This window comes from Primulina tabacum, chromosome 8, assembly GCF_025594145.1.
Source record: "Primulina tabacum isolate GXHZ01 chromosome 8, ASM2559414v2, whole genome shotgun sequence".
Lineage (NCBI taxonomy): Eukaryota > Viridiplantae > Streptophyta > Magnoliopsida > Lamiales > Gesneriaceae > Primulina > Primulina tabacum.
The window spans coordinates 39,550,426-39,566,750 of record NC_134557.1 but is presented as its reverse complement, the minus strand read 5'-3'; positions in this window follow the sequence as shown (position 1 = coordinate 39,566,750).

The window sequence follows — 16,325 nt, the reverse complement described above, 5'->3', positions numbered from 1 at the left end:
TGCAACTGAAAACTTGTTCAATGAGCAATTTAGCTGTGCATCTTTGCAGATGATTCTCAGTCCGCTGCAGGCTGATTAAAACCCCGAAGTAAAGAAGCTAGAGAAGTGGCTACAACGTTAGTTGCAGAACCAATCATCTCAACTCTTTACTAAAGAGCGACATATAAATATTTTTAAATAGTTTTAAAAATAGTATGAAATACTTTTAAATAGCTTTTAACATTATTTTAAATTAATAAATTTTAAAACACAGTTTTCTTCGAATGTTCTTCTTAGAACAACCCGCTCTCATACCAATTGAAGGAACGTTTGCTGAGCATCTTTCGAATGCTTCAAACAAAATATTCTCCAATGAGCTGCAATAGCTCGTGTTCTAAGAATATTAACACCGATGAATTAAATCGAGTTTGGTTAAAAACCAAGCGGAAAAAACTCGAAGTAATCCTTCGTGAAGATAACTGTTATATTAGAAAAAATTTTAACTTATGTAAACTGAATAACCGAAAAAGGATAGATTAATTTTTGCATTCATCAGTTTAGTTATGGTGACAACTGAACTGACGAATACTCTAACTGATCTAAACAGTTTGAAAACAATAGTTAATCAGTTAAATACACAAGATATGTTTATGGATGTTCGAAGACTTCAACTGCTCCTACGTCACCCCTTCTATCACCTCGAGTAGGATCCACTAGAAGACTTTGATTATACAAATTCTTGTACAAACCCACTCAGCTAGGACTTACTCTACTGCCTAAATTGAACTCCTAGCTACGACTGAAGACAGCACCTTCCAGCCAACACTTCTTTAACGTCTATGTGTCAAAGACTATATACACAAATTTAAAGTCTTTGTGCAAGACTATATTTGAGTGGTTGAGAGTGTTTGTGTGTGAGAACTGACAAGGATATTCTCACACACTGAGGGAAATAAGCTTCTAATCTAAGCTGATATAACTGTGAAGAGTTCCCTCTGGGCTGACTGCTTCTGAAAGCTGATGTGCAATGAGTGTGCCCTTTCTTTTCTCTCATAAATGCTTAAAAGCTTCTTTTTGCTCACTCTTCTTCTTGTTGTATCTTTTTGAGTCTTCACCGATCTTCTCTTTATATGCGAAAAAACTGAACATACAGTGAGACTCATTTATTGTATCTGTTGCATCTTGAATTCGTTTCTTGGACTTTGTGTCTCGACTTTTCGACTGTCTTTCTGAAACGTTTTGTCTTTAATGCTCTGATGCAACGTCCATTATTGTCCTTTGACTGGATAATTGCTTTTGTACCTTCACGTACAGTTGTACTCCACTGAAAGTGTGGGGCCCTTAACTCCTAATCATTATTACAACACAATCTGATTAGGGTTAATTAATTACAACGGAAAACGAGTTTAATTTTTTTTTTACAATGAGCCTAAATCATTTTATTTGAATACTAAAAATAGTATTTAATCTCATATCATAAAACTCGCCCACACATAATCAAATCCAAATACAGTCAAACAACTCATATCTTCGGGACATGCCCCGGTATATAGATACATATATATACTGGGAACAAAACATAAAACCTCAATTCAAACTGTGACTCCCTCCAGAAGTACCATCTCCGGCCTCCTGATATCTTGGAGTACCTGCCATTGTCCACACACAAAGACAACAATAGCCCCCCTTGGGGGTGAGCAAAGCTCCGTATGGAACAACCATCATATATACCACAAGTATCTAAACAATGATATATGGTATGCAATGCATGTATGTCGTGGAGGTATCAGGTCAAATGCCCATCCACTGAGCACATGTTAGAATCAAACGAATCGCTATCAAATCAATGCTCGAGCTGGCACACCGACCTCAATCAGGGATACTCGTATGATAACGTCAACAAAGCGTCATAAAATCCCAAATCTCAATCAATCATTGGGGCCACAAATGTCTATGTTTTAAGGGTCATGTAATACCAAACATAGCATTGTGTTCACAAACCCCAGAATCCAATCAAATCATATCAGGGTATCCAAGGATCATAGCTCAACGTGCATGTCATGTATCGATGTATGCATCAAACGATGTGTGTTAACAAAATATTTACTTTATACATCGATATTCAAATCACAATGTCATGTATGCCACATAAACTCAACAAATAAGGCATATAGACACGTATTCTCATTCCAATAAATCAAACCAATCCAACATAGATCATATAATACAGATACCTGTCGTATGTTATCCGGTCACAACATACCTCAATTCTTCGTTCCAGTTGATGTAGCTTGAAGATATCAGTATAATAATCTATCTACATCAATAACATATTTATTTCAATTAATAACATGATCCAAAATCAATAATATAAGTTCCAAATATCTTTTGAAACTTTGAAAATTCATATCAAATCAAAATCCTAACATAATTCAATTCCGACTTCGAATATGAGTTTCTTGTCGGCTATTCTACCACATATAGGAATCTCGACTTCAAATAAATGCTATTCAAGCACTTTCATATTTAGAGCTGCTGAAACTAGAAGAAATTTACCTCAAAAAGAAGCTCTCAACGCGAAGATTCCGAATATATAATTTGTTTCGCGTTTGGACAACGTTTCGAAGTCGATTCGGACGAAATAAATCGATTTCCCAACTTTCCCTCGAAGTTTGCTGAAAAAGAAATGAAGAAGGAAAGAAGAAAAAGCTCATTCTTATCCCCACCGCTCTCGCGCTCGGGCGGTAGAATTCTCGCGCCCGAGCGCGAGATGTTCTACCCCCGAGTATCAATTGCACCGCGCTCGGGCGGTCAAAAACTACTGCTCGGGCGCGGAAAGTTCTGCCCGAGTAATAACATGTTCTACACTGGTGCTCGAGCGGTCATTTTCTACCGCTCGGACGCCACACGTTCTGTCCAAAATATTGATTTTGTATTGTTTTGGCGTCCGGCTTCTCCACTCGAGTTCTTACAACTTCAATTCTGTTAATTAATCAATATCTTGTACGATATTTCATTATTAACACTTATTTTCTCATTTCCCATTGTCATGATATACCTCATATACATAATCACATGACAATTTCATAAATTATAGATAATCAACATAGGATTTACGATAATACAATACACGGTCCTTGCATTTCTCCTCCACTTAAAAGATTTCGTCCTCGAAATCTCAAACATCTCTATATACATAACATTGGTAAACATATATATGTCACAAGCTATAGAACATATCAAAACTAAAATCAGTAAACGGATCAGCATACGTTGAATACAATGGAACAGGTGGAAGAGAATCAAACAAATGCGGATATGAATCTCGCATCTTGCTATCCAATTCTCATGTCGACTCTTCCACACCATGCCGTGTCCATTGCACTCGAACTAGCGGAATCGATTTCGCAATATCTTTTCCTTTCGATCCATAATGCGAACAGGTTGTTCAACATAGGAAAGAGAAGGATCAAGTTCAACCTCATCAGGTGCAAGTACATGTGATGGATCTGGTTCATATTTCCTTAACATAGAAACATGAAATACATCGTGAATGGCAGATAGAGCTGGTGGCAATGCCAATCGATAAGCAAGATCACCAAATCAATCAAGGATCTCATATGGACCAACATATCGAGAAGATAATTTCCCTCGCATGCCAAATCGAACAGTGCCTCTAAAGGGAGATATTTTCAAAAACACTTTGTCACCTTTCTGGAATTCCAAGGGTCGTCTTCGTTTATTCCCATAACTCGTTTGACGATCCTGAGCAGCTTTCATTCGCTGTCGAATCAACTGAACCTTATCATTCATTTCTTGTATCATTTCAGGTCCAGTCAATTGTCTTTCACCAATTTCATCCCAGAATAACGGTGATCTACATCGTCTCCCATATAGAGCTTCAAACAGCTTCAAACGGTGTCATACCAATACTCGTTTGAAAGCTATTATTATAAGAAAATTCAACCAATGGTATGGCATCTTGCCATCCCATTCTGAAATCCATCACAATCGCACGTAACATATCTTCCAATGTTTGAATTGTACGCTCATTCTGGCCATCGGTTTGAGGATGATAGGCAGTACTCATAGCCAAACGCGTACCCATCGCTTCTTGGAAACTACCCCAGAATTTAGAAGCAAACCTGGGATCACGATCTGATACAATCGAGACTGGCACACCGTGCAGTCTCACAACATTCTCGATGTATAAACTTCTCTTATAAGGATAAGTCCGCTCATACGGAATGAAATGTGAAAATTTCGAAAGCCGATCAATAATAACCCAAATAGCATCACAGCCCTTGGGCGAACGAGGTAAATGAGTCACGAAATCCATAGCAATATGTTCCCAATTCCATTTCGAAATTTCCAGACTATGGAACAATCCTCCAGGTTTCATTCTCTCGGCTTTCACTTTCTGGCAGACAAGACATTTCGAAATAAATTCAGCAATGTCCTTCTTCAAACGTTTCCACCAGAATTGAGGTCTCAAGGTCAAATGCATCTTTCGACCTCCAGGGTGAATACTGTATTTGCTACAATGTGCTTCTCGAAAAAGGGCAGATTTCAAATCAGAATAATCAGGAACTACCAGCCGACCATTAAGTCGTAAAGAACCATCAGAAGAAATCTGAAATCCAGACTGATGTCCTGCATATACAAGTTCTTTCGACTTTTGGATCTGAGCATCGTTTCGTTGGGTCTTTCGTATTTTCGATATCAAGTTCGGCTCAATTCGCAATGTTGAGACAGTGACAGAATTCCAATTCGAGTGAAAAGTCCAGCCATAAGTACATATATCCTCGTGTACTTTGGCGACACAAACAAAAGCTAAAACAGAATCATGCACCTTACGACTAAGGGCATCCGCAGTAACATTAACCGATCCAGGGTGATACTGAATCTCACAATCAAAATCTTTCAGGAGATCCATCCACCTGCGTTGCCTCATATTCAAATCAGATTGGGAAAAGAGATATTTCAGACTATTATGGTCTGAATAGATAACATACTTCTCTCCATACAAGTAATGGCGCCAAATCTTCAGTGCAAACACAATGGCGGCCAATTCGAGATCATGAACAGGATAACGTGTTTCATGAGATTTCAATTGACGAGACGCATAAGCAATAACTTTGCCATGTTACATCAGAACACAGCCCAAACCTTTACCAGACGCATCTGTGCACACAACAAATCCTCCGGTACCTGAGGGGAATAGTAAGCACATGTGCTGTGGTCAATCTCGTCTTCAATTCAAGAAAACTAGCTTCACATTCATCTGACCAAATGAATCGCTGATTCTTCTGTGTCAGTTGAGTAATAGGTTTAGCTATCTTCGAAAACCCTTCAATAAAACGACGATAATATCCAGCTAAAGTCATGAAGCTACGGATCTCAGGAACATTCGTAGGTCTTGGCTAATTCAATACAACTTCGACCTTCGCAGGATCAACATATATGCCATGTCTCGAAATGACGTGGCCCAAAAATACTACCTTGTCTATCCAAAATTCACATTTGGACAATTTAGCATATAAATTACTAGTACGAAGAGTTTGAAGTACCAGTCTCAAATGTTCAGCATGCTCCTTTTTCGATTTCGAATATACAAGAATATCATCAATAAAGACGATAACGAATCGGTCAAGATAATTTCGAAAGACACGATTCATTAGATCCATAAAGACAGCAGGGGCATTCGTAAGACCAAAATGCATAACCAAGAATTCATAATGGCCATACCTGGTACGAAAAGCAGTTTTAGGCACATTTTCATCTCGAACTCGTACTTGATGATATCCAGAACGAAGATCAATCTTAGAGTAAACAGAAGTATTCTGAAGCTGATCAAATAAATCATCAATACGAGGAAGTGGGTACTTGTTTTTCACAGTAGCCCGATTCAATTGCCTATAATCGATACACATTCGCATAGTACCATCTTTCTTTCTAACAAATAAAACTGGAGCTCCCCAAGGTGATACACTCGATCGAATATATCCCTTATCGAGAAGATCCTGTAATTGTTCTTTCAATTCTCTCAATTCCAATGGTGCCATGCGATAAGGAGCTTTAGAAATAGGCGCAGTTCCCGGTACAAGATCAATACTAAACTCAACTTCTCGATGAGGAGGAAAATCAGGAATCTCATCAGGAAATACATCCGGGAATTCTTTCGCAACAGGAATCTCAGATAAAAAAGGCTCCTTCTTAGAGACATCAATAGCGTAGATAAGATAACCCTCATCCCCGCTAGTCAAAAGTCGAGACATTTCCAAGGAAGATACCAACGGAATTTTGGCTTGGGAACCCTTGCCATAAAAATTCCACTTGGGTCCATCAACAGGTAGAAATCGAACCACTCCATGAAAACAATCAACAGTAGCTCGATTTGTCGTCAAGATATCCATGCCAACAATACAATCAAAGTCGTGCATTGGAAGGACAATCAAATTCAGAAATATCACATTGTCCTCATATATCAATACACAATTATGCACAACTTGCTCAGACAAAATAATCTTTCCTGCTGGCGTGGCTATCGATAATGTATCATACAATGGGGTATACTCAATACCGTGAGATGCAACAAATGGCATGAGATATGAATGAATGAGATGCTCCTGTATCAAATAAAATACGTGCAGGATAATCGCAAAGCATGCAAATACCTGCAATCACACCACCAGGAGCTTCCTTCCCCTGATCCTCCGTCATAGCATACACTCTAACTTGAGGAGGAACTTGAGCAGTCTGACCACCTGGTCCTCGATATCGTGGGACACTCGACTGCTTAAAAGAGGGAACAGGAACAGCAGGTCTCATCATGCTGGGGCCACCTCTAAATCCTGGCTGGGGTTGAGAAGAAGTTGTACCCCTGTTCGGACATACTCGAGAGAAATGGCCTTCCTGCCCACACTGATAACAAGTACCAAACATACCTCGGCACTGCTCGATAGTATGTTAACCCCCACAATGACTACAATAAGGAGCAATCACAGGAATCCCTCTCTGGGATCCACTCGAACTCGAAGAAGACTGAAAAAACAGTGGAACCAATCTTCTTGAAATTTTACCTCTTGGGCGCAATGTAGGCTGCTGAGCTGACACTGGTGGTGGAGGAGTATACTGTGGACCTCATCGCCTGAGTCAAACCTCAGCTGTCTTGGCTCGTTCAACCGCCTTTGCGTAGCTGGTAGGCAAACCAGAAACAACAAAAGTATATAAAGCAGGATGCAATCCATTTACAAACCTGTTATATTTTGATTTTGCATTCCCAGCTATGTGAGGTGCATACTTCAACAGAGTAGAAAACTTCGAAGCATACTCTGCAACAGTCATCGTTCTCTGCTGCAGACTATTGAATTCATTCTCTTGGGCAATACAATAGGAAGGAGGGGAATACTGCTCCAAAACCTGGGCCTTGAAGACATCCCATGTGACTTCAATCCCGGCTTCTTTCAATCCAATCTCAGCGGCTTCCCACCAAGATTTTTCTCGGTCTTTCAACTGATAGAGAGCAAGTTTCAGTCTCCGAGCCTTGGAATATTCAACAATATTAAACAAATGCTCGATATCTTTTAACCAAGCCTCTGCTCTTTCTGCACTCTCAGTGCCAAAGAACCTCGGTGATTTCAAATCCTGGAATCGAGCCATCACTATATCCATGGACAATCCTTCAAATTGTCCGACTATTCTCTCAGTACTGCTACTCGCAGTTTCATTTGTGTGATCCATCTACAAATCAAGGGATGAATATCACAAATCAATATCAATTTCATAATCTCATCATCTCATATAATCAATCTCATCAATAACTTATTCAAACTAAATCAAGTAGGAGCAAGTAATACAAATAAATCAAACACATACGCACAATTCATTTGTGCCTATTTACGTGTACACAAGACTCAATCGAGCATTCCCATCTATGCTCTGATATCATACAATGTGGGGCCCTTAACTCCTAGTCGTTATTACAACACAATCTGATTAGGGTTAATTAATTACAGCAGAAAACGAGTTTAAATTTTTTTTTACAATGAGCCCAAATCATTTTAATTGAATACTAAAAATAGTATTTAATCTCATATCATAAAACTCGCCCACACATAATCAAATCCAAATACAGTCAAACAACTCATATCTTCGGGACATGCCCCGGTATATAGATACATATATATACTAGGAACAAAACATAAAACATCAACTCAAACTGTGACTCCCTCCAGAAGTACCCTCTCCGGCCTCCTGATATCCTGGAGTACCTGCCATTGTCCACACACAAAGACAACAACAGCCCCCCTTGGGGGTGAGCAAAGCTCCGTATGGAACAACCATCATATATATCACAAGTATCTAAACAATGATATATGGTATGCAATGCATGTATGTCGTGGAAGTATCAGGTCAAATGCCCATCCACAGAACACATGTTAGAATCAAACGAATCGCTATCAAATCAATGCTCGAGCTGGCACACCGGTGTGGGGACCCGGACGCTAATTCATGTTTTAATCATTATTAACGTCAAATAACAATTAAGAAAAAGTGGGACTAAAAATTTTATGTTTAAATTGTAAATGCGAAAACGTGATGTAATCTATCTAATATACATGTCAGTATAAAAGTACAATACATGTACTACAGGTATCTATCTCAACTAGGTTCAGCATCTATACATCAAGCGCTGAATCCTACTCTGCTTCTGGGCCCGGATCTCCACGCTAAATATAATCTTTCATCCTTTTCCTGATCCTGTCCCACCTGTTGTCAAGCACACATACAAACAAGACAACAGCCGGATAGCTCCGGTGAGAATTACATTCCCAGTATAAATCATGTATACATGCATTTCATATAAACAGTTATAAAAGCATGAAATAAACATTCATGACATGTATCAAAATCAGAAACATAAATCAATATAAACTCTGAATATAACATGTATCAAATCCGACACATGAATCAACACAAACTCTGAATCACACTCAGTGACTCATGGACTCTGACTCGACTCGTCCTAATCTAGGGATCCCGATCGGAATAAGAACATACACCCACCTACACTCCCGATCGGGGTGGTGGCATGTTCTTATTCACGGACTTTGGCTCTTTCCATATCGAACACCAGTAATAAAAGAAACTCCAATTCTATCCACTCCGATATAGCCAAACGTCCGGCGTCTTGACCTATCCGTCACAGACTGGGCCTATCGACCCTGGCGTCCATATCGAAAATCAGTAATAGAAGAAACTCCAATTCTTCTATCCACTTCGATATAGCCAAACCTCGGTGACAATGTGCAATGGGCCAGTGACGATTCCATCACAATCAGGCACCTCTGTCACGAGATCAAATGTGTACGACTAGGCACATCCGCCTATGACTCAACACATACATTGTCTATAAATCCATAGACCAAAGATATCAATCACATTCAATTGCAAATAACAATGCAATAACATAAAGTACGTGATTTTGGGAAACTCAAGTCGAATCCAACTCGAGTTGTGCAATCCCGCATCAACATCAATTTATACCTTTCGTTTTGTTCTGTCGATCGGACTCTGTCGAAGTCTCGAACTCACTGCCTATCAATATCAATCTGGCAACAACAATATCAATACACTGTATCAATGTATAACTCAAATCAAGACCTGTTCTGATCGATACTCAAATCAAAACATATTCTGATCAACGTCACGATCGAACGATACCATCATAATCAATACTGAATCTGATCGATACCAATCTACTGATGTTTCAACGGCATAGTAACACAGTCTCGATAATTCCGTCAATTTCAATATCACAGATATAATATCACGAGACATAATCGATATCGATACAACTCATAATCCCAGCAATAACAGATCATAATCTCAAATCTGTACGATTTCAATCATATCATTTCAGAAAATCATAACAATTATATAAACAGTCCGTTCTTCGATCTGACTTCAATTATATACTGAGCGGTATACCCAGAACACATAATATTAGTCAAATCACAATTCCCCCAATATCATAATCTCAAACGATATCAGAATTCAATAGAACTTACGTCCCGTTGTAGCTGTCGTCGCTAGGAACACGGTACTAAAGTCAGATTGAAAATCAGACGGTTGGATTTCACGTAACTCACACTTCTACATACGGGCATATGCGCGAGACCTACTGTCTCGGCATGCAACTTCCTCGGCTCCTCGCGCATATGCGCGACATCCTTCCGCGCATATGCGCGAGGCTCTCGGGTCATGACACTCGTTTCTCCGCACCACTCGCGCATATGCGCGCCCACTCCCCGCGCATATGCGTGAGGTCTTCTGCCCATCTCGCGCTTATGCGCACATCCGTGTCGCGCATATGCGCGAGGTGTACTGTCCTCGCACATATTTCGTGTTTTCTCCCGTCTTTCCCGGTCCTCCTAAGATTCGATTTCGTCCTCGAAATCACAGGCAATCAGATCATATCACAGGTAATCATATCAACCAGGATGAAATGTATAAGGGAAGTTAATCAGAAAACTCACCTCAATGAACTAATTCCAGAATCTTTATCTCATCTCAGATTCTATTTTTCAAATAGCTTCTTCAATACTCTAACAACTCCATTGAACTTTCAACAACGGAATAGTTTTCATTCTGAATTATCTTTCTTCTGCTAATTCTGATTCCAAATCTACAACAATAATTCAAGAAGTATAATATCATAATACAACTTGAATTAATTCTGATAGTATCGATCTCAAAATACTGGCTATACAACATCCGTATATACCCATCAATAGCTCATAACAAATCCACATCATCATCTATTATCAAATCCGGTAATCCCAGTCAAGGTTACATTTAATCTTCCAGCTTCAAATATCAACAGTCATCATCCGACGTTGACATATTCAGTCTATTTACTCTGAGCTGTCTTCATTTTCTTTTGAATCATATTTCTGATTCTATCAGATTCAGTCTCAGGTATCTCCGAGATATTGTTCCCATACTACGGAAATTTACAGTTCTTATTGTACAATGCCTCAACTGAAGCTATCTTGATACTCATCTGATAGTTGTGGTCGTACAAAACTCACCACATGGCAATGAATCCTGCCAATTAGTGCTAAAGTCAAGCACTACAGCTCTACTTATATCTTCCAGTGTCTGGATAGTCTACTGCGACTATTCATCAATCCGTGGATGATATATGATATTCAGATGTAACTTCGTACCCAACTTTTACTGTACACTCTGCCCAATATACAAAGTCAATCGAAGTTACGGTCTACTATAATCAACTTTCGGCATTCTGTATATTCTGATCACTTTTCCGAAAGAAATCTCGGTAATCTAGTCGTATCTGTACGTCTTTCATGTACGAAATAAAAATCGCAGACTTTATCAGTCTGTCACTCTTACTCAAATCGATACTTCATCTCGGAAGTATTGCATTAGCTTCACCACGATATCCCTGGAAATGTGCTCCAATTTCCATTCAGGAATCGATAAGCTATATAACCAATCTCCTGGTTTCATTCTTTCCGTCTTTATATGTCAACAATTCAGACATTTCAATACAGACTCTATCATATCTGATCTCATCTGTTTCTATTAAAACTGTCTTTTTAAATTATCATACATTTTCCTACCATCAGGATAGATGCTAAATCAATTACTGTACACATATGACAACACCTATCGTTTCAAATCCGAAACATCTGGCACAACTGATCGGTTATTCACATACAATACCATATCACATACCTGACATTCTGATTGATACCCTGCTCTGACTATCAATATCAAACTCTGAACATTCTGGTCAACTTTCTGAACTGCTTTAATTCTGAAAATCCGTTCTGATTCGGCCGGTACAATATCAAATGTTAATGGTTTACAATCTGTCTCAATTATTCATTCAGAACAACCGAAATTTCGAATCAAATTCACAATATCAGTCATAGATAATAGCCTGCTAAACTCATAGAACTTCAAATATCTGACACTAACATCAATCCCGGCCAACTGCTCACGGCCTCACTGTACTCAGCTCAACAGATATATCGTCTTCAGATGTCACATACTCTGAATACAATCTGTCTTAGGCAAGATTCACATCTCAACAGTTATGTATAAAATATCTCAATTCTTAGAATATTCAATACAATTCTCCGATATGTTACAAAATCAGTCGTATTCTTCAAATATATCAGAATATCACCGTTAACACAAGCATAGAATCATCAAAATATTTCTGAATACTGAGTTTATCAACTTTCAAACATAGCTGATATATCATCAAAGAGAACTACTTAATCAGATGTAACTCTCGGCCAGTAATCTTCAAACTGATTTTTCAACTTTTTCAGTTCTATCAGTGCCATTCTGTACAAAGTTCTAAAGAAAAGAAACTGTACCTGGTATCAAGTCAAGGCGGACATCAATCTCCCTGACTGAAGGCAAACCTGAAATATCATCTGGAAACAATAGCAACACTCATGCCATTGGCAAATCAGCCAAACATAAATTCGATTTTAGTAAATCATCTGAATACATAAGGAGTCCCTCCGCTCCTTCCGATAATCCTCGAGTCATAGAGAATACGGGTATCAAAGGAATTCTAAATCCAGAATCCTTACCGTATCATGTTCATCCTTCGGCCATGTCAGGTCCGAATCTTACCATCTTCTGGGATCGGTCTGTAATAGCTCTGTACTTGGTCAGCATATCATTATTCAAAATGTAGTCACAATCAGACAATACAAGAACACATCAGCTAATTCAATTTCATTCTCATCTTACTGCAGTATACGATGTCTCACAGAATTCACTGATATAAAAACTCTTCCCAAAAAGGTAAAGAGATAACAACTACCGCAGATACAGACTCAACAGATAAAGCATACATCAATGCAATTCATTCAGAAATCAGGTATAAGATGTACGAGAATCTCCCAATACACATGCAACAAAATCATAAAAGAACAGATACCTGTCACTACATCATCAAGTGCATCCTGGATCTGTTCCTTGGTCACTACCACCAGACGCTTCTGCTCCCGGGAATCTTCGGGAACCTCTCTGTGGACATATTCTCGCAAAATGTCCTGACTGTCTGTAGATACGGCAACTACCAAATACTCCTTGGCATTGCTCAGTGGCATGTCTCCCTCCGCAGGTGCTTCAATACACTCCGGTATAACTCTGACTCGAACTACTGGAGTTAGAAAGACTGCTGCCTAACTTCTTAAACTGCTTCTTTCGAGCTTTCAAATAGTCTTTCTTTTCACCACTACTACTACCAGTTTCAGGTCCGAGAGGTGGTTGCTGTGGTCTCGATGCTAGAGGCGCAAACGAAGCTCCTTTCTGTCTTGTCAGATTGGCTTCGGCTCTCTTGGCCCTACTTAGAGCATCAACAAATCTATAGGGTCGGCCTGTATTTACTAATGTCAATATCTCAGGATTCAATCCCTTAACAAACTGATCAATCCCAGCTTCATCATTCCTAGCCACGTGAGGAGCAAAACGTAGCAAGGTAGAAAATTGAGCAACATATTCTTCAATGCTTAGCTGACCCTGTTTCAAAATTTCAAACTCTGTTTTATTATCCTCTCGATACGAACTTGGGAAAAATCTTCGATAGAAATCAATTTTGAAGATCTTCCACATAATCACCGTACCACACTGTTCCAAGACTTCTTTGGTTGCAATCCACCAAATCCTTGCGACTTCCTGTAACTGATGTCCAATCAGTTTAACTCTACGTTCATCTGGGTACTCAAGTGAATCAAACAGTATCTCTCTATCATCCAGCCAATTCTCACAATCAACAATCGTCTCAGTACCCTTCAGAATCGGCGGTTGGAATGACTGAAACCTACTCAACTGTATTTCCATCTGAGTTTCTGACACATCCATCTGATCAATCAAGATACTTCCCTGGTTCTGGGATTCTTCGAGGAGCTAATCTGATTATCATAAGGGTTATTAACCAGATACAACAACATGTTTCAAGTTTCAGTCCTCCTCTAATCATCTTACAGCTGATCAAGAATCGGTTCTGATTCAACCTCAATAATGCATATTACTATATCAAATCAGATAAATCAAGTAACATGTATCAACAAAGCAGTAATTCATGCTAGCAATCACATGCAAGGAAAGAAAATTCATTCTGCCCCGCTCACTAGCCGCTATCTTAGTCTCAATCTAATGGATATATCACTCTGATACCACCTGCTGTGGGGACCCGGACGCTAATTCATGTTTTAATCATTATTAATGTCAAATAACAATTAAGAAAAAGTGGGACTAAAAATTTTATTTTTAAATTGTAAATGCGGAAACGTAATGTAATCTATCTAATATACATGTCAGTATAAAAGTACAATAAATGTACTACATGTATCTATCTCAACTAGGTTCAGCATCTATACATCAAGCGCTGAATTCTACTCTGCTTCTGGGCCCGGATCTCCACGCTAACTATAATCTCTCATCCTTTTCCTGATCCTGTCCCATCTGTTGTCAAGCACACATACAAACAAGACAACAGCCGGATAGCTCCGGTGAGAATTACATTCCCAGTATAAATCATGTATACATGCATTTCATATAAACAGTTATAAAAGCATGAAATAAACATTCATGACATGTATCAAAATCAGAAACATAAATCAATATAAACTCTGAATATAACATGTATCAAATCCGACACATGAATCAACACAAACTCTGAATCACACTCAGTGACTCATGGACTCTGACTCGACTCGTCCTAATCTAGGGATCCCGATCGGAATAAGAACATACACCCACCTACACTCCCGATCGGGGTGGTGGCATGTTCTTATTCACGGACTTTGGCTCTTTCCATATCGAACACTAGTAATAAAAGAAACTCCAATTCTATCCACTCCGATATAGCCAAACGTCCGGCGTCTTGACCTATCCGTCACAGACTGGGCCTATCGACCCTGGCGTCCATATCGAAAATCAGTAATAGAAGAAACTCCAATTCTTCTATCCACTTCGATATAGCCAAACCTCGGTGACAATGTGCAATGGGCCAGTGACGATTCCATCACAATCAGGCACCTCTGTCACGAGATCAAATGTGTACGACTAGGCACATCCGCCTATGACTCAACACATACATTGTCTATAAATCCATAGACCAAAGATATCAATCACATTCAATTGCAAATAACAATGCAATAACATAAAGTACGTGATTTTGGGAAACTCAAGTCGAATCCAACTCGAGTTGTGCAATCCCGCATCAACATCAATTTATACCTTACGTTTCGTTCTGTCGATCGGACTCTGTCGAAGTCTCGAACTCACTGCCTATCAATATCAATCTGGCAACAACAATATCAATACACTGTATCAATGTATAACTCAAATCAAGACCTGTTCTGATCGATACTCAACTCAAAACATATTCTGATCAACGTCACGATCGAACGATACCATCATAATCAATACTGAATCTGATCGATACCAATCTACTGATGTTTCAACGGCATAGTAACACAGTCTCGATAATTCCGTCAATTTCAATATCACAGATATAATATCACGAGACATAATCGATATCGATACAACTCATAATCTCAACAATAACAGATCATAATCTCAAATCTATACGATTTCAATCATATCGTTTCAGAAAATCATAACAATTATATAAACAGTCCGTTCTTCGATCTGACTTCAATTATATACTGAGCGGTATACCCAGAACACATAATATTAGTCAAATCACAATTCCCCCAATATCATAATCTCAAACGATATTAGAATTCAATAGAACTTACGTCCCGTTGTAGCTGTCGTCGCTAGGAACACGGTACTAAAGTCAGATTGAAAATCAGACGGTTGGATTTCACGTAACTCACACTTCTACGTACGGGACTTGAAGCTTCTTCTTCTTTCCTCGTTTCCCTTCTCTTTGTTGCTGAGGAAGGAAGGATTTATATATATATATATATATATATACATACACGTTGCATTGATGAACCAAGTGTCGATTTTTCATTCTGCATGACTCGCGCATATGCGCGCCCGAGCCCCGCGCATATGCGCCGAGAGTTCTGTACGAATATTTATCAGCTCGCGCATATGCGCGTCCTCTACTCGCGCATATGCGCGAGACCTACTGTCTCGGCATGCAACTTCCTCGGCTGCTCGCGCATATGCGCGACATCCTTCCGCGCATATGTGCGAGGCTCTCGGGTCATGACACTCGTTTCTCCGCACCACTCGCGCATATGCGCGCCCACTCCCCGCGCATATGCGTGAGGTCTTCTGCCCATCTCGCGCATATGCGCACATCCGTG